Below are 25,729 nucleotides of genomic sequence, written 5' to 3' on the forward strand. Positions count from 1 at the left end.
GTGAAGCACACTTCCATTCATCACATTTGCCATTTCACCAGCTGTAACCCAAATCTGTGACCACTGGCAAGTACCCATTCAGTTTCCTGTGGTCTGTTATTTCTCAGGCGTGGACTCCAACTGCCACCTTGATGGTTTCCCATGTGAATCTCTAATAGAAGAGCTGGTGGCAGACAGTCTCTATCTGGGACACTCTAGGAAGGCAGCAAGTGGTAGTTGACCCCTTCTCAAAGGTAGTATTTTCTTTTCTGTGGCCCAGCTCTCTCCCAGCAAGCCACTGTTCTCATTTCAAATCCAAGGAGCGATTTGTCTCTGAAAAGTTCTCACTGGTAATTGGCACCAAAAAATGATTGTCTTTTTTCCATGAAGTTTGCTAGATCTCATTATTGGAAGTTTATTTCTAACAGCCATGCTGCTGAACATTGATTGGTACATTACGAAGTATTAAAACAAATGCAGCAAACGTCAAAGTCCAGTCCATGTCACCGAACCTCACACTTTGCTTTTTCATTATGTTCATTCACTTGCAAAATTCACTTGCTTATTTGGGGGGAGTAAGGGAGCCTATTAGGGAGAATTAAAGAGGATCTGATGAAACTGAGCAAGAAAAGCTTAAGCATCTGCATAGAAGGAAGGGAGGGGCACTTCTGCAGGTTGGTTTAAGGCTGTGTAACTAGGACTGCACATACTCCTGGGAGAACAGAAATTGCCTGGAATACAAGCCTGTGGTCCAAAACTAACTTCATCCTGGAAATGCTGGTCTCTGCCGTGTGGTTTCTTAGCCACGGTTGGGGTAATTATATCCACAGACTCATGAGCACGGCAAAAGCAGGGAAGAATTTGCGGAAAGGAGAAAGCTGCTTACATTTTGTTATCACTCGGTGGAGGTAGTGAGGGATTTAGCCTGATTACATGCGCTGCACCTAATCTTTCATTCCCTGGCACCTGCCTCTTGCAGGGCCTCTCATCAGATAATGAGGAGTGACACACGGTGTGAAGTGCCAGCCCTATCTAATCGACGCTGTCATCGCCACTGTCACAAGGAAGCACTACGGGAGATAAATTTAAGCCTGACTGGTGTTTAGAATTTGGAAACTGTTTATTGCTATTTTAATAAAACAACTCTTCAACTCTGTTCTCTAACAGAGGCGGGAGAATTGCTGAGTCACTGATCATGAGAAACAATTCCAGCTAATTAGTTTTTCTGACCCATACTAGAACAGCATGCTTCTTTTTTTTTTTTTCCTCTGTGGGTGATTCTAAAATGCATCTTACAGGCTTGAGTCTGATGTAGAGGAGTTGCTGCAACTGCCAGACTTAGCATCTCACTAGCTGGTTTTGGGATCGACTTTGTGCAACCATTTTAACTCTTTGCATGCAGTTTCCCCAAATGAGTTTTGACTTTTTGAAGGTCAGATATAAACTCTATTTCATGACACTGTCTGAGCCCACATGAACAACTGTACGTAACAAAACAAATGCATGAGTTGGCAAATTTTTCCTGCAAGGACTGAAGTTTTATTTTGATTCTTCCAAGAGATTATTATAAATGACTGTGGGAAAATGATGGAAAAATGCATACAGGGTCCTTTCATAATTCTTGCACTGAGAAATATAATAAAAGAAAAATAATTCCTCTTTTGTCTCTATTTTCTTGCATAATCCTTGGTGTTAAAGCTGTGATCATACCTCTAAGCCCTTTTCTTAACAATTGTTAATTATAATGCACCAGCCACATTTCACAGATAGTAACCTCAGACCTCGTCATGCAGAAGTTTACACCTATGTTTAAACTCCTGCACAGTGAACAGCCTTCTTGGCTTAGAAGAACTGCTCCCTGTACAGAAAAGTCCATCCTGTGCTTGAAGTCCTACAGGAGGACTGGAAGTCTCAACCTCTTAAGTGGTCTCATTCAGCCCTATATTATCTGTGCAGAAACCTCCTTACTGCCTGACATTTGCAGAAGTCTACCCACACAAAACTAAATGGCAAAATTTTGGCCTCAATTTGTGGTAACTTAAGATAAAAAGTTCACAAATATTTTTTTCCCCAAGCCAATGAAAGGAACGTCTGACTGTCCATAACACTAACAGTCATTAGCATTTTGAAGCATGCACAGCCTTTGCTTTGTTGGCAATGAGTGCAATTATTGTTTAAAGGACTGAGAAGTGAAATCCATGGAAGCTAAATTCTGTGGGCTCTCTCCAGACCACAGTATCCCCCCACATGTCTGTAGACCATGGTGTCATAGTGGCCGTCCAGTGGTCTCTGGTGTGGGTTGCAGTGGGATTAGCCTGTAAACAACTGGGCGAGCAGTGGGTGCTCGCAAATGTAAGGATATTATAAACATCTCTGCTCTATTGGGAATGCCATGACTTGCAAACAAGGCACTTACCCTGTGATCAATGTTACACCAAAGAGTAGCAAAAAAACCCTGCCTTTAAACCTGGCATACTTTCCTACGGGATCCTAACAAGGCTCCCGGTAAACCTCAAATCTGAACTGCAATTTTTCTTGTAAGCAAATGAAGCATGTGCTGACCACGTGGGCTGAGGACCAAATGAGGCTGGCCTGCTCTGAGACCAACAATCATGTGGCTTCCGCAGCTACAAGTCTGAAAATCCAAAGACATTTATTTGGACTGTCAAAAATCAAACCAGACTCTTGGAATAATGAACTCTGTTGGCTGATCATAGTGGAGATTTGAAGCCATCTTCATCATCCCCACTCTCACCAGCAGCAACTGGATTATTATTCTGGATGGTGAAACCCTGCTGCTGAGGTAAGGTTTCTCTTTAACCAAGCCAATGTTTCAAGAGATATTACTATTTTGTTTCGGAAGAGGAAAATAGAACAATTTGTATTTCCTGATTGTGTGTTTTCTGTTACTGGATAACACTTTTAAAGAGATATTCATACATAGTAAGTTGGGTAAATCTATTACTACAGAAATTTTACATAAAAACATCATGCAAGCTCTGCTCCCACTCACCCCAATCAGTGACTTCAATGTCTGAAGACTAAACACTTATCACTAGGTCAAGACCAGCATGTGGATTTTGGTGCATTTCTTTAAAGAAATAAATTAAAATCAGATTACAATGCACAGAACTGCTAAGGTCCATAAACAGCTCCTGAGTCCCTCCCTTGAGAGAAAAGAAAAACAGAGTTTTCAGCAGACTTCAATTCCCATGCAGGAATCCCTATCCCCACAGGAAAATCCTAAAGGTTCCAGAAGCCAAAATACTTCTAAAAACCCAGCTTTATAAGGTAGGCTTGCTCTTCTCCCTTGTGTCTCTCTTTTTGTCTGGAATATGATGTTAATTACTCAGAAATAATTATAATGTCATGATAGATCCTTCTGCATGCAGAGGAGAGGTGGATGGCATCACATACACTGCTACGGCTCTTCTCCCATCATCTGGGAATCAAAACACGTTCCACATCCCATGGGGTTTACAGCACTGTGGGAACCATGGCACCATGGGCTGCTCACTGGCAGCAAAGGACTACTTAAGACACAGAGATCCTATTCTTATGCAAATGATCCTAGTGATAAATGAGGAAGGGGGAAAAAATAATAGATCCAGATTAGTATTAAATTAAATAAACTCATTTTCAAAGTTCAACATGATTTATATGTTGGTCTCAGCCAACTTTATTCGAGGCCTTCTTAAAGTTTAAGCACCTTCTTTGCTACTTGTTTCACATCTTTCTACTGGAAGAAAACCTGAACTAGAAACACAGGTAGGATTGCTGAAATACGACAACATATGACTAAAGTATAGCCTAACATGCTTCTAAGCTTTAGGAAATCCACATTTCTTTGCACCTCCTGTGGCTTCAGATCCAGCTCCACTGTTCTTGTCCTTCATATTTTTTTCCAGCATGACTTGACATAACCATGAATGTCTGGCTACTTTTTCATTTCAACCAAGATATTGCAGTTGATCTCCACTTGTTGGTTAGCAGGTAGTTAATTCCAGTTTAACAAAGGTGACCATATACAACTGCTCATGAAAAATTGCTCAGTACTTTTCAGAGTTTACCCTCCAAATCAGACTGGACAATTAGGTCAGCACAAAGAAATGTGTCTGTGATGTTGTGTAAATTGTAAGCTATGTCTTGATCCATATCCATATCTCTACAGACAGAATAGCATTTGGAGAAAATGAGTCTGTAGCATATCATTTACTCTTCAGAGGAAGAAAAGCCGTTTAAGATGGAATCCATGTTTATTTGTAAATGCAGAGCTCACCAGGTGAGGAAGGCAACTAGGACTAGCATTAGGACTAGAACTTACCAAGCACTCTCCTAAAATACTCACACAGCAAAGAAATCGTCCCAGGAAGCAACCTGTTAAGAACCTACAAGCTGAAATCTGCACGTAAGATCCCTTCACAAGACTTTTTTAGAAGAAGCAGCAGCACTGGTTGCAGCTGGTCTTTCCCCCCACCCTCCACACCCCCCTCCTTTTTTTTTTTTTTTTTTGCAGTTTTTCTGAACAAGAGACTTGAACGGGCAAAGAATATGAGAAGTTGCTTTGGACAGGAGGAGATCTGTATGGTTGCCTTCTAGATATGGAGTGGAAAGGGTCACTTTTTGAAGACCATCCCAAAAACACCGGAGATCTGCATTTAGTTTGTCTTCAGACACTCTGAATCAAATTCATTCCTGTCTTGAGATGGACCATACAGGGGGGAATGGCTTCTTCTCATCACAGAGAATGTGATGTTTATTTGGTGAGAAGAAAGAGGATCCAGTTACTGCTTAAAAAATTATCTGTAAATTTCATACAAAATCTCCATGGTGAAGAGGTTATTTTTACCTCTCTTCCTTGCCTAATTAATATTTACTGATTACATGTGAAGTAGGACAGCTTCAAGCTTGAGAGATCTTTTCTTGGAAGTACTTTCTCACTGAGTGATTGACTGAAGCCTAAATTTCTGGGAGAGGCAAGTAAAAGACCTGCCCTTTCCATCAGTTTTCCCATTGGCAAAGGTATGTCATTTTGCTTATAAAAATCTGAGGCTGGAAACCGAGGGGATGGATATCAGTCAGCTGTCTCAATTCCCTAGGGAAGATCTCTGTGTGCTAGACCTGTGATGGCCTTTTGTGCCACATGCAGGTACTATGGGTCAGGGAGTTCATGCTGGTGTATGTCACTGCTTAACTCACAGTTTTAGGCAAGGCTGTTGCCTTCTCAAGCAGCCTGGAAATGGAGGTTTGTCACAGTCCGAAGAGGGGATGGGACACGAGGGTGGGATGCAGGTAGAATGCTTTATCCATGTGTGTATCCAATCTTTTATCAGCTCGGGAGGGGAAAGGGCCAGAACATAGGGTGGAGCATGAGAACATAGGGTGGAGCATGAGACAGACAAGCGGGGGGGGGGGGGGGGGGGGAGCAAACCAGGATAGGGACACGGGCAAAAGAGGGAGGAACGTGGGAGGAACCAAGGAGAGAAGGGGCGAATGGAGGCTGTCCCCTCTCTCTGCAGCTTCTCCAGCCAATCGGCAGAGAAACAGAGGAGCAGGGAGGTGAACAGGCCGGGACATGCCCGGAAAATATAAATTCTGGGGAAGCATACAATGTGTATATACATAATAACTGTAAAGTCTGTATCACAAAGTCCGTTCAACCGCTGCACATCTTCTTCCATTCCTGAGATTTTCCCCATTCTGACTCCTGGTCCCTCACAGAGTTTGGAGTTTCAAAGATGAAGGCGTCCTTCTCAATGCTCAGAGGTACTTCCTGAGCTGAGGTGAGGGATGAGAGACACACAGCTCTTTGTGCATGTTAGTTATCCCATCAGTTGTCCTTTGCCCAGTGGGCTTCTTACTGTGGCACACGATGGACTCCAGCTTGGTAGCTGACCTCTCCAGTGCCCTGCTTTTCCTTGCTTGAATATTCACTAAAGTATCCAGCAAGGTGGCTCTTCAGGCCACATGCACTTCACCTTGATGCCTGTAGTCCAAAGCTGCCATGGGCAATAGGGAGGTTGCCTAAGTCTCCAGCTCCTGATTTAAAGACCCACTTGGGGAGATACAGACTGCAGAGCAGGAGCCAGTCAATCTTCTAGGAAACTTCTCTCTCCATGGTAAAGGCAGCAAAAAGACATGGCAGCCTTGCAGTCCCCAGATGCAATGTCCTGCCACATATGTTCTTTTAATATGAGGGCTGGTTTTGGTCTTCCTTACATAAATGTCCCCACAGTGCAACTGGGCTCACAACTTAAATTGCTCTAAAGATGCTAGTGGAGAAAGGATCACAAGGAAAATGTGGGTAAATATGCAAGGTACCTACCAATGCAAATGTTGCTTTGCATATTTACTAATTCCAGTAACAACTGGACCAACTAAATGCTTCCAGATTATTTAGCAATATTGTCATATTAAAATCCTTATCTAATATTGCTTAGCATGGTGGTTGACCCTCCTTACATATGTTGCAGACACTGCTGCAGGGAACACATCAAAACCCAAAATGATATTCACGTTAATGGGATCCACTGTGACCTTCTGCAGTGGTTTGTGCTCTTCAATGCTCCTGCACTGTAGTTTGTGTGCCATGCTTGGGAAGGATGACCTGTGCCCACAAAGTACTTACTTTCTCTGTTAACTGGAGCCCTGTGTGACCAGCTCACTGCAGGCTTTAGTCTTTATTCATCTTTAAGTAGATGAATTGCAACTGTGATAAGTTAGATACCCAGCCACTAAGCTCTACACATACACCAACAGAGCCACCATGAAGTGTCACATTTAACTCCAGCTGGAGTAACCACATATGCTAAACTAGACATGTGAAGAAATGGTTGCAGGATTAAGACTTGGGAAGCTAAAGTGATGTGGCCTCATTTCCCAGTGAGTTTGCTGAGCACTCAGATCTCCTGTTGAATTCAAAGGAGCTGTAGGTTCTCAGCACTTCAGAAAATCAGTTTGTACCAGATTTTTATAACAGAATGATGCCATGCTGCACTTAAAAATAAACATTTCCCCCTCCTGCCCCCTCTCTGTGTCCCATTTTAACTTACTTTTTTCACTTGACTTTCTCCATAGCTTTCTTGGCATGAGCAAAGGAAAGAAAATACCTAAGTGTTAATTAGAAAGTAATCTTTCAACCTACAATGTAAGTAAGGCTTTAAAACCCAGGAAAAAAATGTTGAAAAGCCTGTTATCCTGAGTTACAAAATAAATATGCAAACTATGTCACCATACTCTTCATAAACATCTTTCAGCTGTTCTTTTTAATAAAAAAAAATATGAACACTTCTGTATTACTCTAAATTTAAAGTAGCTCAGATATTTGGTCTACCAACTTTGACAATGTCCCTTTAAGTTTTCTGATTTTTGTGGAAGATCTAGCCCTCAGGTTTTTTGGCTTAGACACAGTATTTGTCAAAACCCTTCAGACTCTCTTACTGAAGTGGCTGATGCTGAGTGGTTTGGATTTTTTTCCTTATTATTATTCTAATTCTCCCCCCCTCCCCCCAAGAATGACCTTATTTCCAGTTCCAATTTCATGAGAAAATGTGATCGTGTCAGAATTTTCCTTTGGAGGGAATTTTCATTTTATGGATCTGACAGATTTTCAATTTCGTGTTTTGATTTGAAGTTTCTGTGATTCTTTTCATCTTTCATTTTAATCTGACAGTCTGTGAGGCTTGGGGGGATCTAATCTTGAATGGTTTTGCAAAAGGTTTTGCATCAAGAGATCTGGATTCTGTTTCTGGTGTAATCCCCAGACTTGCTATGTAATTTCAGCAATATGAATATATGAGTTTGTACGATTGTGTTTCTATGTGTATTTTGCTGTGTCTTGTCCTAAAAATATATAAATAGGATTTAAATAGACAACTATATGCATAAAAGGCAGTAATGCTTACCCACTGTATTTCAATTAATGTTTTTGAGTATTTTAATCTTTTTGTCTGTAAAAGGAAAAAGAAATTAATGCATGTGAGCGTTATAGTATCAGTTAAAGTGTTCTCTTCAGCAGTTGAATTTTGATGTATTTAAAACCAATGTTGATTTGCCAAAGTTTTGCATGTCTGCACATTCATGCAGTATCCTAAACATACTTTTTTTTCAGCAAACAGGTAAGGAAAGCTGCAGGCTGCAGAGCTGAAAACACATGACTTTTTCTTGCGGATTTGTCTTCTGCTGAGGTGGTTCCTAAAACAAGTTTAGGCTCCCTGGTCAGTGACTGAGAGGCATCTCCCATGGAGGCTCCAGCCACTGCCAAATAAGTGCCTTGAGAGCAAATATTGCCAGTTTCCTATTTATCTGATGCAGAGAAATTGAGGTGCTTCTGTTCGTCAGAATGTATCTGCCTGGGAGACCTTCAAAGGCATGTACTTCTCCATAGAGAAATGAGGTGGTTACTTTAAAATGACTATTTCACTAGGTGCCAAAAATGTAGATGCAAATTACATGCTTCTGTTGGCTATATCCCTGTCACAGAGATGTGAACATTTGGCTGTAGATCTTCAAGAATCCTTCATCTGCTTCTCATCTTGTGGTCATTAATATTTTTATATTTCTGTACTCATAGGGGAGAAATTCCTCACTAAGAAGGCTATCTGAAAATTAAAAAAAAAAAAAAGGTCAGTCTAAAATGGACACCGGATCACAGACTGTTGAACACTGAAAATACTACTCCATGAAAATCAACTATCAGCACTCCCATCCAGGCTCAGAAACTTTGTGCTGCACTTGGAGGCTGTGTCTTTTATTTGTAGTTGAGCCCAATGTTTTCCTCTTCTATCTGTCAAACAGAACTGGGAAGGGAATATGGAAGGCCACAATTTTGTTTTTGCAGCCCAACTATTTTCCCATTCATGAATTAGATAGGAACTATGGGACTATTTACAATTTGGTTATTACCTGAAATATGATCTGTGTAATTGGTCAAATCATTCATATCTACCCTCTCTCAGACTAGACAATTCCAAGACCATAAAAAAGGTTTCAGTCTTGTCCCACCAGCCTTGCCAATGAGAGTCCCCAGGTGATCACTATCAGATGAGTTTTCACATGGTTTTCATTTTACAGACTTATTTTGGGGGGGAAGGGGAAGAAAAAGGAAAATTAATCTACTTGAATGCTCGTGGAAAGCACATAAAAGGAGATCTGATACTATGAAAGAGAATTTGCTATTGTCTTGAAATACTGGTATTTTATCAGCTACTGTTCATTCAGAGGTGATCTGTATCCTGCTCACGCAGAGTTTATCAGATCTGATGAATGATTTGATTCGTTTTCATTCATATTCATTTGGAGGGGAATAATAAGCATGTAAGAAGAAATGTGGCTCTTCCATCTCTGGCTATACACTCAAAAGAACAGAATTTTAGGCTATGGAAGAGACTTGTTCAAATGCTGTCAGGACCTGAAGTCCTGGAAGGATTTTATTCTTGGTCTTGTGAAGAGACTGTAAGTTCTTTTCGGTATGTTCACACAGTGTCTGCTGCAAGGGGCTGGGACATAAGGGCAAATGCACTATGAAAGTAATACTCTATAGTGAAAGGCACTGCATCTAGAAAGGTATATAAGTGGGAGGGAAATAAACTTCAAAGAAGAGTGTGTAAAATATCAATTCACAGAAAAATGCTATGTTTTAACTAAAATCACATTCACTGTTTCAATAACGCTCTCCTTTAAAAACAGATATTAAAAGTGGCTGCAACAATGATAACCTGTTGCTAATATCGGTCTCTGTCTCCTGGGGAAGGAGCAGATCCAGCAGCATCCTCAGCTCTTGGCAGAGACACAGAACTACAGCAGAAGCAGTGCAGTGGCATAAGTATGGCCCTTAGGGGGAAATTTTTAATCCTCCGTTAAGGTGAGGAAGTTTACCTTCAAGTGGGGAGGGGGATGCTATCTTGTTCTTGCCAAATTTGGCACAGGACAAGGCTACAAATACAGGTAGTCATTGAGAGCACATGTATTTTGTGTTTTTACAGTAATTTATTGCATTGTAACTTCCTGAATAGTATCCTGTATATGGTAAATGACTTGATTATGCTACTTTATTTTTCCTGAAACACAATCTTTTTCTGGTTTTGGTTGGTTTAGCAGAAGTGTGGGGGGTAGTGAGCAGAGATGGGCTTGCAGTGGGAGAGAGTTATATATGTGTCCAGTATTTTTAGGAATTTATTTCATATTGCAACTTTTTCCTCAACCAGCTATTCTTACTTCTCACTGAACTGTGTTCAAAAGGCCAGGTAAGTTGTGTGTGAAGGATTCCCCCCAGAAACAGCGTGGCTCCCCAGGCCTTGACATGCCTCACATGTTTAAAGGCCTGAGTGCTCAGTGTTTGAACAGCACTGTTCCCTGCAAGGGACACTCTTTCCCTCCCATAGAAATGAGCTATTTAGTCTCATATGTACAGGAAAAACTTAGAGAGCCTTCTTTCCTCCTGGCAATACAATTGCAATTTATCGGTCTCTAATTAAAGTCCTCAACATCCCACAATAAAATCCAGCAGCCTTTCAATTAGAGGAATGGCAGACCAACCAGCCCTCTTTTCAGATCTCCTCCAGTTCATTCCCTGTCCTTCCTCTTCACCATTTAAACCTTGATGCCTCCACGTGTGGAAGGAGTTTGTTGGGTTGACTTTATAAAAAATGCATCTCTTCTAGGAAGGTCTGAAATCCAGCCTATACTCATTTCTCTGGAGCAGGAGTTTCTGTGGATGAAGCACTGGCTTTGTTGTTATACCAAGGACAAACATCTTATAGGTGCTATTAGTTTCAGGGGCAGCTATTTTAAGCATCAGAGAAATGCTGCTTTATTAAAGAACATTACAATGCTGCTGGAATGGCTGCCCATGGACAACTCCTTATCCTTTTAGGCAGGAGTAGTATCATTTAATATTCACCATCAGCAAGCAGGGTGTTTGCTCTGAGGGAGCCATGTGCCCTCTCTCTGTGGTCTCTATGGAAAGATGATCATGTGAAAGGACAAGGGCCCCTTTTTGTTCCACAGAGGGGTAAGTGTCAGGGTCACAGGAGTGTTTTATGATGGGATGCTAAGGCTTGGTAATGTGAGCCTTGGAGGTGTACAGGGGTATGAGAGACTATTAGATCTGCCACGATAGTGCTGTGGGACAGTCTCTGAAGATGTGGGGCAAACTCTGGCCAGCAGTGACCAGCGTTCCTCTTGAAACTCATTACAGAGGGTGTGGAAAGATCTCAGTAAGAATTACTTGGCAGTGTGGGTGAAAAGGAGACTGATTTGATAGCACAAATGCACCTCAAGTTGTCGGGATAAATCATCCTGTGAAGGCATTTGTGGCTCCAGATACAATTAAGAGAGCTATGACAGCCAGGCAGAGCTGTATGCCCTGCTTTCAGACTGCTAGGGCTTAAAGAGAGGAGCCCCACTGGTGTCTCAACCTTTTCCAGCCTCCACAGGTTTGATTTCTCCCCTCTTTTACTATGTCTGCTGGGATACAAGCCAAAGCCACACAGAGTTGGATCTGCTCCTGTTGTTCGTCATGTTCCCACTGTTCATCTCCAGGGCTTTGGGTTGGCCCTTCAGAGGAGCTGAGGCCAGCAGGGAAATTTGGAGCTTGATCAGCTTCCTAAAGGGGGGAGTTTTGATTCAGTGGGTTGTTTCAATCCCATCCCCACCAATGTTTGCTAAAATAACAAAAACTCATTTCTTTCCATTAGCTCAACTTGGATTTGCTATGTTGGTGGTCTCTTTTTCTCTCCTTTAAGTCTTCCCATATAAACTTACTCAAAAAAAGTTTCCTAGATTTGCTGAGTGGTTCCATGACATTTCCTGACCACTTTCTTTCACATCTGCTTTGCCTGTTCCTCCCTACCCAAGGATCTTTAACACAACCCTCTGAACCCACTCAGCCCCAACCCTTCAGTTTTCCCTTTATAAGGCACTGAAACAGGCTGAAGTAAGCTTGATTATTTGACAGAGTAAGGCTTCAGGGTATCTCTCTGCTGACCAAGGGCAAAATCCCTTTCCCTGACACTCAGCTCTGATTTACAGCTCATGTTCTATGTGACCAGCAGCTCTCCATCACCTCTCCCCTCTCTTTAGGTGGCTGGTTTTCACAGTGGCTCATCATGTCTGTCTTGAGGTACCTTACAAACTAGGAAACTCATCGTGTCATGCTGATGGACGGCACTGGAGGTGGGAAATGACTGCTTCCCCGTACCCCAAGCACAGGTGGAGGTCATTCAGAGGTCAGGGTGCAGATCCCTATGGCACCCAGAACTTGCTCCCCAGAAAAGTCCACGCTGCCTCTTCTCCTGCCCTGGATAACCGTGACCTACCTTTCTGCATCCTTTTACTTCTCTCTGGCTGAATGCCCTTTCTTAACCTTGCAGGAATGTGAGTGCATACTAACCAGAGGGGATGTATAAAACATGTCAGCTTGTACATAATACCATGTGAAGGCGCTTACCTGGAGACACTGGGGCATGAAGACTACAGTATGCTGCCAGGGAGCAGGAATATTTATTGGTGGCTTTAGACCTGACAACCTTTGCTGGCTCTGAGTGGCAAGGAATAGAGGCAGAGACAGATTTGTGTTTCAATCCTGCCTTAAGTACAAGGAATTTATTGTTCAATTATTAACATCTTATGTAGAGGCTCCGTACTCCAAAAGCTGCAGTTATTACACGGGGAGGAAAGATCTTTCTGCTCTTTCCTTGTTTCCTCTAAAAAAAAAAAATCCCAAGTTATATATCCCATGGAGTGTTTGTTTTGTTTTGTTTTAAAAGACTCAGCAACAAGAGGGTAAAAAGTGTCAGAGAAAAACCAGCGGTTGCTTTGTGGTTTTCCTTGATTCATTGTGTTCCAGATGACCAGCTGCAAACATTTTTTTCATGCCTTCATTGTCGTTTTTACTGTCAGTGGTTTTATTGCTTGATTTCTAATCGGACATTTGTTGCAGGTGTACCTCCAGTGGTAAATCAAGGCTGTCCTCGGCTCTTTGATACAGGTCTTCAAAAAACGAAACCGAGCACTTATCTCTCCCTTTTATCCAGGTGGATGTGTACTTTGCCAGTGCTAATGAGTCCAGTCTCGCAGCAACGAGGAGACAAGTTGTAGGTAGCTATTGTTCCCACTTAAACAAGGTTCAGGCACAGCAAGGGAAGGCAGCAGTGCTGCCAGAGCAGCAAACCCAGCACCGGCTGCCAGAGGCTTTCTAAACTGACTCCCCCTACTTTGATAGCGACACGGGGAGAGCAATTGCAAGCCCTGGCAGGTGTCACTGCTCCTTTGTAGATAGAAAGACTGGTCATAACAATGAGAATACACCATGAAGAAGCACGCTTCATCTTTAAAATGCTTTTAAAAAGTAGTTCTATAACTTCCTGGGTACATACTTTGCCCTATGATCCCTGCTCAGGCTTACTGCAACTGCTTATCTGCTGTGCTCTTACTAATGACTTTCAGAGCTTGGGACATTTTTCTCCTGGGAATTAAGGGTGTCTATAAGAGACAATGGGAGCAAGTCAAAAAAGAGAAAGGACTACATTTCCCTCTTAAAAATTTGCCCAGCCTGCTGTAGAGCATAGCCTGTGGAGAACCTGGTGCACAGCAGATCATAGCTTCACAGCTGGAGACACAGAGGGCCTAAAAGGGATGACCCATCTAAAGCTGCAGGGCAAACCAACAGGGGAAGTAGCTGTGCTGTTGGACAAGGAGTGGGTTATTTTGATGCAGCTGCCCAGGCTTGCCCACTGAAATGCTGGCCCACGAGAAATGACACAGAAGTTGATTCTTAGCGATCATATAATCTAGTAGCTGTTTCAGATCGTCTGCTGACATGTTTTTCCACGCCCTCCAGAATTTATAATCCCAGTTTTAAGAAAGAAAGGTTGTATACTCCTTGTTATAGGGCAAACTGTGTTCAGATATGGCTTAATATACTCAAGATACCTTGAGTTCAATTAGTAACTCATGGGTCTGCTGTTTCGCGGGTCGAATTGGTTTATCTTGTCATCAGACAAGTGCCAGAGCTGGTGCAAAGAGAGTCAGGGAGGAGTGAGGAGCGTGTGGTGCAGACTGGAATCTGGAGGAGGGCATCGAGGGGATCCAGGGATGGAGGAAAATGGGCTCTCCCCTCCTGTAGCAGCAGGTAGCTACTGATTCAGCTCACCCATAACCAAGCCCTTACTGACCAGAGATCAGATCACAATGGTGTATGGAGACCCGAGTCACTTCTACAGCTGCAGAGGGAAATCTTCTGAAGGCTCTCATGGCAAGCTCAGTGCTTCAGGCCACCGTATTGAGGACTCGAAGAGCAACTACAAGAGAGGTGTCAGCTTGAAAGCCTCATTACTTAGGAGAAAAAAAAAGGGAGCTATGTTGTCAAGCTCCCACAAAAGTATTAGTATTATAGGCTGGTATCATACTCCCACAACAAGAGATGCAAATTTTAATGAATACATGGTAAAAAGTAGGGGAAAATAAGGGAAAGAAAATATGCATTAATGAGCCAAGCTGGTTCAGTAAAGCAAAAAATATTTAATGATGAATTAAAAAAAACCCCAAACATGATAAGGTGGGAGAAAATGCAAGTGCGACAGAAACAAACTGGCAGACTGTGAAATTCATAAGTGGAGTCTGAAGAGAGGGAGGTAAAGGGAGGAGCTGGTCAGAGATTTCTACTGACTTCTTTCTTTACTGTCTCATAAAACCCCACATAGCTCAAATTATTTCACTCCAAGACACACATTATAAAGACAAACCTGTTATTAATGGGATACTTAACTGATATGAAAGGCAATGTGAATTTGATCTTGTTCTTGCCATATGTTTTCTGAAATGACAGCTAAAGATGGCTGAATTGCCTCCAAGTGCTAGGCAGTGGTTACTGACTAAGGAGCTTTTTTTATTGAGAAAATTATTATATTCCTTTCCATGATAATAAAATTCTTCATGACACTCATTAAAAATGTTAAGACTTCCCAGGTAGCCACTGTGCCCTGCTGGGAATGTGGTGCTCTCCTGGAGTTCAGGCAAGCCCAAGTAATGTGTAGAGCTGGCTGTGCATGTTCAACATCTTTGCAATCCTTCTTTAAGAACTTGTGATTTGAATAAGCCCAGGAGTGTCCTGATGCTTCTGAGCTGATTCTTGTGCTGCTAATCTTTGCTCCACTATTTTTAGATAATTTTCCAATCTGCTTGCTTTTCAGTTACATACTTGCTCAAAGCGACGGCTTATTTATGTGGTCCAGGAGCATTTGCTATTTGCCTCAGTATGTCAGTCTGAGCTCTGTAAACACTTCCTGACATAAGCAAGCTCCAGCTCCTCTTATCATCTGTTCCCTGCTGTAGGAGAGGTCCTTGTGAGGCACCTGACCACGGAGTGCTGCAGGAGGAAGGTAGAGTCCAGACCCCTATTTCACCTTCAGTATGTGTCCCTGTTGCCCACCAATATAATAATAATAATCATCAATAAATAGTAGTCTTCATGGTTTCAAGTGTTCAGAAAGAGTAGGTGTTCCTACAGCTAAAGTGTGAGTGCATTGTCCGTGTACAGTAGTGCCTCCAGCCATGGCTGCAGGAGGTCACTGTTGCATCTAGCAGGGAAGGTGCTCTGGAACAGCTACAAGCTGAGTTTTGCCACAACTCACTCAAAGATAAGCACACAGATGAGGCCAGAGGGTCCTCATGGGCCCAGACCTACTCAAATTCACATTTGTGCTGCTGTGCAATGAGCTACAGTAAGGTACAGGGTAAAAAATTACGACTTGTTTCCAAATCTGTTTTACTCCTGTGCACATCAAAATAGCTGCAAACCAAAGACTGATGGTCAGAGCCTGGTGGGTGCAGGAGCCATCCTGGCCACCTGGTCCTATGGATGCTTTGGTGGCTGCATGGAACCCTATTCTCTTGCCAGGTGGAACAAAAATCTTCTCAAGACTAGCAAGCCACCCTGCTCCCAGAGCCCTGAGGGAGGGAGTGGGGGCATGAGCCAGGGCTGGGGGGATGTCTGTTGTCCTTATCACCATCTGAAGTGCTCCCAGACCAAGAAACAAAGCTTTATTACATTCGAAGCTTTATTGCCTTAAATAGTTGAAGGGATTCAGAGCTGCCTTCTGTTTTTGAAGCATGGGCTCCTCAGGCTGCAGCTGCTCAGCATGTGAACTGCCAGCAGTGGATGACATCTGTGTTGGCACTGCAAAGCAAGACTTCCATTTTGCTGTGAAAAAGCAACATTTCTTTATACAGGCAGGCAAGTTTCACCTTGACTTAAACTAGGACAACTCATGCAATATTTACTGGAGGAAATATAGTGAAAACAAACCTATGATGGCAGAGAGATGGGCTTGATAGTTTTTGCCCCCATCTCTGAGTCTACAAAAGTGAGGAAATCTCACTTAAGGTCAGATCTGAGCATCTCTGTGGATATTCACAAATATGTCATGTTTTGCTCAAAAACAGCCCTGAGCTGTTCAGACGAGACAGTTCAAACTCACCCTCCTTCTCTGCTGAAGGAGCCAAGAAGCAGCAGAGGGTTAGGGGAGCGTGTTTCAGCTACAGTGCCGTGGTTTGTGTTTCACATTCCCATGCAAACTGTGTGGGTTTGCACTTTTAGGAAATGGGGCTGCCCTCGAGGAAAAAAGAGAAGTTTATCTGAGCTGATGCTGTGAACAGCACTTGGCTGCTACAGCTGCCACTTTCATTTAAGACCAACATGAGCTCACATGCTTTACACAACTACAAATGCTGTGGATGTTGCAAAAAAATCAACAACTGCTGACAATATATCTACGGATGAGTCCAAACACAAGCTATTGCTTGAACTTTCGACACTGAACTCCACTGAAGTGCCAAATACTATATATACAGGATACAGGCAGAATTTTAATTCTGAATATTCTTACAGCTAAAGTCTTGCTTAAAAATGGTTCCAAAGAAGTCAGTTCAAATCCCTGACTAATTTGTTTATTTTGGGTTTCTTTCTTTCACATTTGTGACTCAACAACCTGGCAGTAAAAGGTCTCTGTTATTCTCATTATATAGGGCAGTGTGTTTAAAGAAATTGGACCCAATTATGTTGGTTATGTTGATGTTGCCGAACTCTGCTCTTCCAGCAAGAAACTACGTAGCCAAGATAATTTCTGAGTGATAAATCTCTCTCATTTCCTTCCAAACCACAAGTGCCTTATGCCCAGAGAAGACTGACCAGAGCAGCAGGATGGTGAGGCCATATCCATCCTCTGACCCAGAAGCCACCCATGTTCTTTGGCAGGCTGCCTTGGGCACCTGTCTCTATCAAGGGCACCCAGGCCACTACTTGCCAGGAGTCCATGCTGCTGAGAGGGTTATGCAGCAAGGGCTCACCACCCACTGAGACCTGACCTGCACCTGGCTGGGTGCAGCCTCTGGGAGCCCCAGTTTCACAGCTGGTGAAGCAGAGGGGATAGAGCTTAGTTCACCTTCAGGACTGCTGAGTATTCAGGTACTACAGTGACAGAAGTCCCAGGAACAGATTATATGTTGAGAAAAATTTGTCTGCCTGTGGCATTACCACCTCTCTCTGCCATATGCAGGTATCCCCTGATTGAGAACAGGAGCCAGCAAGGACATGTGAAAACCTCAGTATGGTAAAAGTAAAAGCCAGTGCTTTACTGTACCAGGTCAAGGCAATATAACAAACCCCTTCAACCAAACACAACAGGTTGAAGGGCAAAACAAGTTTTTCTTGGTGTGTTCTCAACATTTTTATGTGCTTATATCAGGGCTTAATCCCCACGTGTGAAGCTGCTCACTGGAGATCACAGACTTGCAAAAAATTTACTGCAGACCTCTTTGCTCCCATCTCCCCTTTGTTCAGACCTTAAAGCCTCCTTGCCCTTTCCCTAGTAGCCCCTTTGCCATGTAAACCTTACCAGTCTGCTCTCCCTGCTGAAATACCTCCTTCTGTCTGCCGCCACCTGCATGGCACGGGGCCTACCTCAGGGCTTTATTCCAACGGCAATGCTTCTGGCAAAGTGTGGTTGATCTGGGAAGTGCACGTGGAAATATCCCCCAGCGAGCAGAATTTTTTGGTTTCAGATTAGGAACTTGGCTTCAGAGAAGCTGGGTGACCCCCAATAGGATGGAAATTTGTAGAAATGGGTGTGCGTTTTTAAGGATCATAGAAGCTGTTGTCATAGTTATTTCCATAATCCCATTTTAGGGTTTATTCCTCTCTTTGCGAAGGGAATCCCACTGTGGGAGATGCTGTGAGCTATTGTAGAAGAGAATTAGAAGAGGTCAGCTCAGCCTTGTCTCCCAAGCATCCAAAATACCCAAACAGTTTCCAGGAGGTGACTAATGTCAGGAAGGTTAGTCTTTGATGGGAAGAAGAAACATGGACCATGAGAAATTATGCCGTAAAACAGGGGCATTAAAGAGTCAGTCAAAATAAAAAACAGGAATGTAGAGAGCTGCAGAGGACAACTGCTGTCACCTGCCAATGACAGAGGTCCCCAGGCTGGTGGCACAGACAGCACACTCACGGCTGGGAAGGCATGCAGATCCCAAAAGTGCTCTGTCACAGGGTGATTGGCAGCATGGTCAGCCCTGTTTTGAAAGCACTGGAGGTTGGGAGTTGCCCTTGAGCTCACACATTGGAGCTCATTTGTTCACTGTGGGGCACAACCTACAGTGCAGATCTGTGGGGAATGGGCAAGGGGCTGGGCAACATGGATGCAAACTTTGTTTCTGTCTGTGCAAAACAGACTCAGAAAAGGTACATAAAATAGAGATCAGGAAGGAGGTGGACATTTAAAAAACTGCCAAAGGCTCAGACTGTGGATTCAGATCCAGTGCTGTCTTTGATTACTGCAAACCTTTTCCCTTATAGGCTCAATACTGATGTAACTGAAAGGACAACATCAACCATATGTCATTGCCAAGTCCTTCCTTTTTTTCCTTTTTCCCATTTCTTCCCCCTCTTCCCCTCCTTTTCTCCCTCTTCCCTTCCCTTCTCTTCCCTCCCTTTCCTTTCCCTTCCCTTTCCTATGGATTTATAACTAATAAGGAAAAATGATGGAGTGCCTTGGGTGAGCAAACCCTGCCCTGTGTACATACAATTCATACAGGTAACTACTGACAGTTAATTGGGATCAGTAGGAAACAGGCAGGTGAACTGGGAGATGGCAGTGGCTCGTTTAATTGTGCAAGCTGAGGAAAATGGAAAATAATGTCAGAGAAGAGCATAAAGAATGAGAGGAAAACAAAATTGGAGCATCCTTTCAATAGTCATGACTGGAAAAAAAAAGAGCTTTTTAAAATCCCTTGTGACCTTTGGAGATATCCAAATCGAGAGCAACAGGGGGCTGGGGGCAGGTGGTGGGGCAAGATAGGAATGTGATGACAGGTTGAGGGAAAAGGAATAGCCATGAGCCTCTGACTTCATAAATCATAAACCTCTGACTTCATCCTCCATATCTGTCCATGCAGACAAACCAAAAACCGTCAATTTTCAAAGTCTCTCACATTCAATTCCCTTTAAGGTACCTCATAGTGAACAGGCAAAATGTAAAGAGCTAAAGTCACAGGGCATTCTAGGAATGACCCGATATACCTATTTTTAGAAAATCTTATTTTGAAATTATAACTAGTTTTATCCACTAAGGATTTTTCTAATGTTTTAAATTAGTCATGATTTGCATATTTTGGAAGAAACAGCATCAATTATCTTTATTATTTTAAATTTGGAAGCAAAATGGAGCTTTCCTGGTCCTCCAGTCAGCACTAAATCAAGGAGGATTAAACAGTGCACAGTGCATTTCTCATTCATGCTCATTTGGCCTTTTTTTTTTCCCTAGAAGGTTATGGCCTCTCATCTTGAGCTGACATTACACACCAATCATCACCACCAGTGCTGAAAGCTAGGATAACACTTGTGGCAGCAGCTACTTCTCAACTAAATCCCTGTTTACCTTGAGAAATGCCAATCATTCGCCAGCATCATATGAGTAATCTTTACCTAGACAGGCAACTGGGACAGCAATGGCAACCCACAGGCCACCTTGCCTTACAGGAGCCAGGACACACAGAACCTAAGCACTGGGAGGGGGAACTATTCTAGGTCTTGAGGCATCTGCTCCCCTGGAGCCTCACTGAGACGGGGAAGTTAGTGGAGCTGATACCGGTTTGATTGAGGTTCTTGCTGAAGTTTCTCGTCATCTAGAGTTCATCATTGGAAGGGGAATTTAGCCCTCTGTCTCCAGAGAGTTGTAAGCTCAAACTAAATTTTCCAACAAATCCCCTAAGTTCTGCAGAGGTCAAGTGTAAGAGCTGGGGAATTTGTCAGCTAGCACACTGAAGAAAAAAAAAAGGGAAGAAAAAAAATAAAAAAAATAAGGCCTTTTAATAAATGAGATGCAACCCACAGTAATAAAATAAGCATGGTAGATTCAGTGTTATTTGTTTTTATACTAATTTTATGCTGCCCCACAAACTCAATATACCACAGCTTTGTATATTAAGAAAACATGTGCAACATGGAAAGTATTAAGGACATGATGTAGAGGTTGCTTTAGAGGAGGGTCGTTACTTTTGGCTGTCTGAGGAGCTGTCTGGAGTCGAGGAATGTGTGTGTCAGCTGATTAAGACCACAGAAGTGATTAGCTGGGAACGAGGGAACCGTTAACAACACTGCAAGTCAGTGCACATCTTGAGGTTAAGGAGTTAATTGCCTCTCTCAAAACTGTGGTTTCAAGACTTCTGTAGACCCGGGAAGAAAACCCAATGGCAGTTTGAACTTGATCCACATTTTTCTAAATTCATTACACAAATATGTCTTCTTTCAATTCCTGCAGAGCATTTTAATGCTGAGGTAAATGGCTAATTCTGTGAAGAATGAGGCAGCCATGAACTACATAAGCGTTTACCTATCACCTCCCCTGTTTGCTCCAACTCTCTATTTTCAGGGAGGCTTTTCCTTGATTTATGAAGTGCACTTCTTCAAGAGTTCAAGTGTGTGTACAACATAGCACCTTCAACAAAAGCGCTGATGTGTAGCATCCCCTTCAAAATGCCCTTCCTGCCCCTGGGAACAAGCACTTGCCATTCCTCCCATCAAATAAATCATCCTCTTCCCACCCCTTACATGTAAGCCTGAAGGAATAAATTTTGTCCAAAATTGAACAGATCAAGATTTTATAGATTGAAGGAAGAGAAAGAACTCTTGTTGAAAATGCTTTGGTGTCTTCATTTCATCTACACGAGAAGCTGCAGCACTTCCACTTGGTAGCACTGCCTGGGCCCACCCTGGGGGCCACTGGACACCCTCCAGCCTGGCAGATGTGACACAGAGAGCTGTCCTGGGGGGCCTGGGTGCCTGATCTCCCACCTGGTCCCCAAACTGACTGCAGTGCTCACACCCACACCACTGCTCCTCAGCTGAAACATTGAAAGGTCACCCCATGAGAAAACTAGGTGGTCTTCCATGACAGGGGATCCCAGGCCATTTTCAGCTTTTAGAGATCCTCCAAATCTGTCCTCAGCCAAAACATGGAAATCAGGGGTATTTTCCACACAGGTATTTTCCAGACAAGATGTACCCACACAAGGCAACTGCTGCCTACTGTCCCCCACTGCTGCTGCTGGGAGGACTGCACTGTGCTAACCCAGTCTCAGGGTGTGGAGGTATTGCTCACTGCACCACAGTCTGCAAGCAAATTAAAACCAACAAAAGCCCCAGCTGAGCAGAGGAAAAGTAAACATTTGTTCAGGTCAGCTGCTCTGATCTGTTCACATTTTGCTCAGCTCCCCATACGAGCCAGAGAGATACATGATAGACATAATCTAGAATCAAGTGCATCTTTTCCTATCACTAACATGCAGGCACAGTCAATCCTACCTTGGCCGAGGCCAGCTGGCTCTGGGTGAAGCCTTGCCCTCAGCCAGCCTTGAGTAAATAACCTTCCCCTGTAGCTCTGGGTCTGTAAACCCTGATGTGTGTTCCTGCACTGGCTCACAGGCTGGGAAGGAACAGGGCAAGCTAATAAGCTCAGTCAGTGCCTGAAGAGAATCCATCTTCTCAAATGACAGATGCTGGGAGCGATGGCCGTGGCTGTAGACACTTTGTGTCCTTGCCAATTGCTGCTTAACACAACTACGAGTTGCTTGCAAGTTATGCACCACGAGCTTTAAACAATAGGCAAGGTCCTTTGTGACCTCAGCTGTAACCTGGGAAAGGGAGAGCAGCTTTAATCTGCACAAGCACCTGCAGATTCAGATGTTTATTTCAGTTGTTTAGTTTTGGTTTTTTTTAACAGCTGGGGTTGTCTTCTCTAGGTATGAGTTTTTCTTGAGATAGTCTGCATTTAATTATCAGCTGGGATGGATAGGAGGCTTGCAAGCACAGCTGTTATTGCAACATTTCAGTGCTTTGACTTTCAGGCCCAGATGGAGTGAGCTGTGCAAAAATGACGAATCAAAAGTAAAGCAAACTTTCTCAAACTTTCAAAGCAACACGATGTGAGAAACAGACTGGGATGGATTAAGAGTGCACATGGACCAGCTGAGCTGATGAGTCATAATGCTGCACTGATGTGATACCACACCACAGTATCCTGCCTCTGCAGAAATGCCAAAGAAAGGACTCCTCCACAACGTGCTGCTGGAAATATCTCTGCTGCACTGGGTAAGGATTTGGCTCTGCCCTTATTTGGTCAAATAGCCTTAATTCTTTTCCAGGAGCCCATCACAGATGATGGTCTTGTTTGCAGAAGAAGGTATTTGGCTTTTGAGTGTACACATGGGTGACAGTACAGGCTCCTTGGTGTGGCTGATGACCCTTTCACCAGCCCCGGCTGCTGAGTCACTGCCCCTGGTCAGGCATTGAGCTGTGCCAGAGGTGATCAGAGAATCATAGAACATGCTGAGTTGGAAGGGACCCATCAGATCATCTGAGTCCCAACTTCTGGGCCTGCACAGGACAATCCAAGAATCACATCATGTGCCTGAAAGCATCCAAATGCTTCTTGAACTCAGGCTTGGTGCTGTGATCACTTTCCTGGGGAGCCAGTACTCAACCATCCTCTGGGTGGAAAACACTTTCTTGATATCTAACCTAAACCTCTCATCTCAGCTTCATGCCATTTCCTCGAGTCCTGTCACTGGCCACAAGGGTAAAGAAATCAGCACTTGCCCCCTCACTTCCCCTCGTGAGGATGTTGAAGACAGCAATGAGGTCTCCTTTCAGTCTCTTCTTATCCAGGCTGAAGAAATCAAGTGACTTCAGCCACTCCTCATAATGCTTTCCCTCCAGATCCTTCATCATCCTTGTGGACCTCCTTTGGAAACTCTCTAATAGCTTAATGTCTTTTTTATATTGCAGTGCCTAAACCTGCACACAATATTCAAGGTGAGGCCTCACCAGTGCAGAGCAGAGTGGGACAATCCTCTCCCTCGACTGGCTGGCGATGCTTTGCCTGATGCCCCCCAGGCCACAGTTGGTCCTCCTGGCTGCCAGGGCACTGCTGACTCATATTCAACTGGTTAACCAGGACCTCCAGGTCTCTTCATAGTGCTGCTTTCCAGCATCTCATTCCCCAGTCTATACACACAACCAGGGTTGCCCATCCCAGGTGCAGAATCTGGCCCTTGCTGGATGATGATGTTGTCAGGTTTGGAATTCCAAGCCAGCAGGGAAGATTTTGCTAATGATGGTTTTGGTGCCATCCTTCACCTGCAGTGAGCTTGTTCAAGGAATTCCCAGTCTGTGTTGGAATTTCCTACCCCATCCTTAGGGCACTTGCCCATCTGGGGCCTGCCTCCCCCATGCCAGGGCAAGACCCATCTCTCAAGTAGCACATGCAGAAGGAAGTGCTCTGGGCCAACACAGAAAGGCTGATGATAGGACTCACCTCCCCTCATGCCCACCAGTTAAAAAACAGGCATCTATTTAACATCTCAATTTCTGGCAGTCCTGCTCCCCACATGCCCACCATCCCTACCTTGTTTGCCACCTCTGCTGTCCCGGTGACAGCATCAGTGGCCTCATAGCAAGCCAAAGGAAGGAATTAGTTTAAGGCAACATGTTTTTTGCCAGATTGGTGTTAACTCATTTTTGTCCCTTGGCTGGGGTGCCAACAGGGCTCACAGGGTATTGCCACAGTGGGAAGGAGCAGCTGTGGGGCTGGGAAGGTAGGAGGGCAGTGCTGCTGCAGCGTGGTTTAAGGCACAACTATCATGGGCCACAGTGAGGTGCTGGCAGCAACCTTTCAGAGTGCTCTTCTCTCCCTGTGAAAGCAGAGGGAGCCCCGGCAACTAGATGATACCAGAGCTTTTAATTCTTACCCAGGTGCAATTAAGCAAGGTTAACTCCATCTCTAACAACTTCCCCAGGCCACAGCAAAGGATCTGAATCCAGATTTCTGTGGGTCATGCTCTAACACCCGGGCAATCTTTCCTGTCTGGACGCAGGCATCTGAGAGCCAGACTCTCGTCTGCAGTGTCAGTGGCAATTAATCAAACACCATGTCAGCAAAGACAGCCTCAAGCACTTTTTCCTCTCAGAATTAATCAGATTATTTCCTCAGGATAATATTTTATTAATATAACTGCAACCCATCCCATTACTACCTATATTTACGAGCGGCTGCTTGTCAGGGTCTCCCACTGCCTCTCACCATGCGGGATGTTGGCTGGCAATGTTTAACACCTGGCCCCAGTCAGTAGCATCAGTTGAGGTTTTCCAGTTCTCTTCATGCTAATGCTAAATAAAGTCGAGGTCTCTATTTCCTTGTCAGCTGGTTACACATAAGGGGAAAGGCATTCTGCCTCTCTTTGGGGGGCCAAAGAATCCAGTCCACAAGCTTAAAGGAGTGGATTTCTAGGAAGGCAGGATTTCAGACAGCTTTGTGGAGCTCTCCTATTGCCTGTACAAGAAAATAATCTCTTTGCCTGGCTCATCCCATATTAGCTTCCTGATTCATCCCCCATACTCTTGAGCCAGGGCCATCCATACTTCATTAGTTCGCTGAGTCCTGTTGCACCTGCCACAAACATGTTATCAGGTCACTGCTGATTAAATAATTCAGTTTCTCTGAAAAATTATAGTCCTCAAAAAAAGTGGGTTATGTGCTGAGGCCAATCCTGTTTGCCTCAAGGAAGGCTGGTGGTACTGGCCAATGCTGTTGGGTTGAGAGAGATTTTTGATGGAGAAGGAACTGCAGTAACAAACTGGCTTTGTCAGGAATATAGGCTGTGATTTCTCTGCCCCCAGAGTGTTTTCAGAACAAAGATCATTGCTCTCCTACCTCTCCAGGGCACAGAAACAAGGATTCAGTTTCATTAATTTTCCCTAAAGAAACACTCAGCTAAATTATGATCAGCTGCTGCGTAAACATGAGATACATGCAGGGTACAATTCATAAGCAAAATACAGCAAGGAATGTCTTCTAATTTATTTTATAAAGCTGGATATGGTCGTCACTTCACAAGGGATGTTCCCATTTCTAATGGGACAATAGTGATGTTGTTTTATCATAGAATCACAGATTGGTTGAGGTTGGAAAGGATCTCTGGAAATCACCTGGTCCAACCCCCTGCTCAAGCAGGGTCACCTAGAGCTGGTTGCCCATGTCCAAATGGCTTTTGAATATCTCCAAGAAGGGAGTCTCTACAACCTCCCTGGGCAACCTGTGCTAGCGCTTGGCCACCCTCCCAGTGAAAAAGAGTTTGTAGCAACAGGAAATGCACATCCAGGGGTGTGACATCTGGCACCTTTCACACTCTGCACCTG

Source organism: Pipra filicauda, unplaced genomic scaffold, assembly GCF_003945595.2.
Source record: "Pipra filicauda isolate LSUMZ 115617 unplaced genomic scaffold, ASM394559v2 scaffold12_size5214236_pilon, whole genome shotgun sequence".
Lineage (NCBI taxonomy): Eukaryota > Metazoa > Chordata > Aves > Passeriformes > Pipridae > Pipra > Pipra filicauda.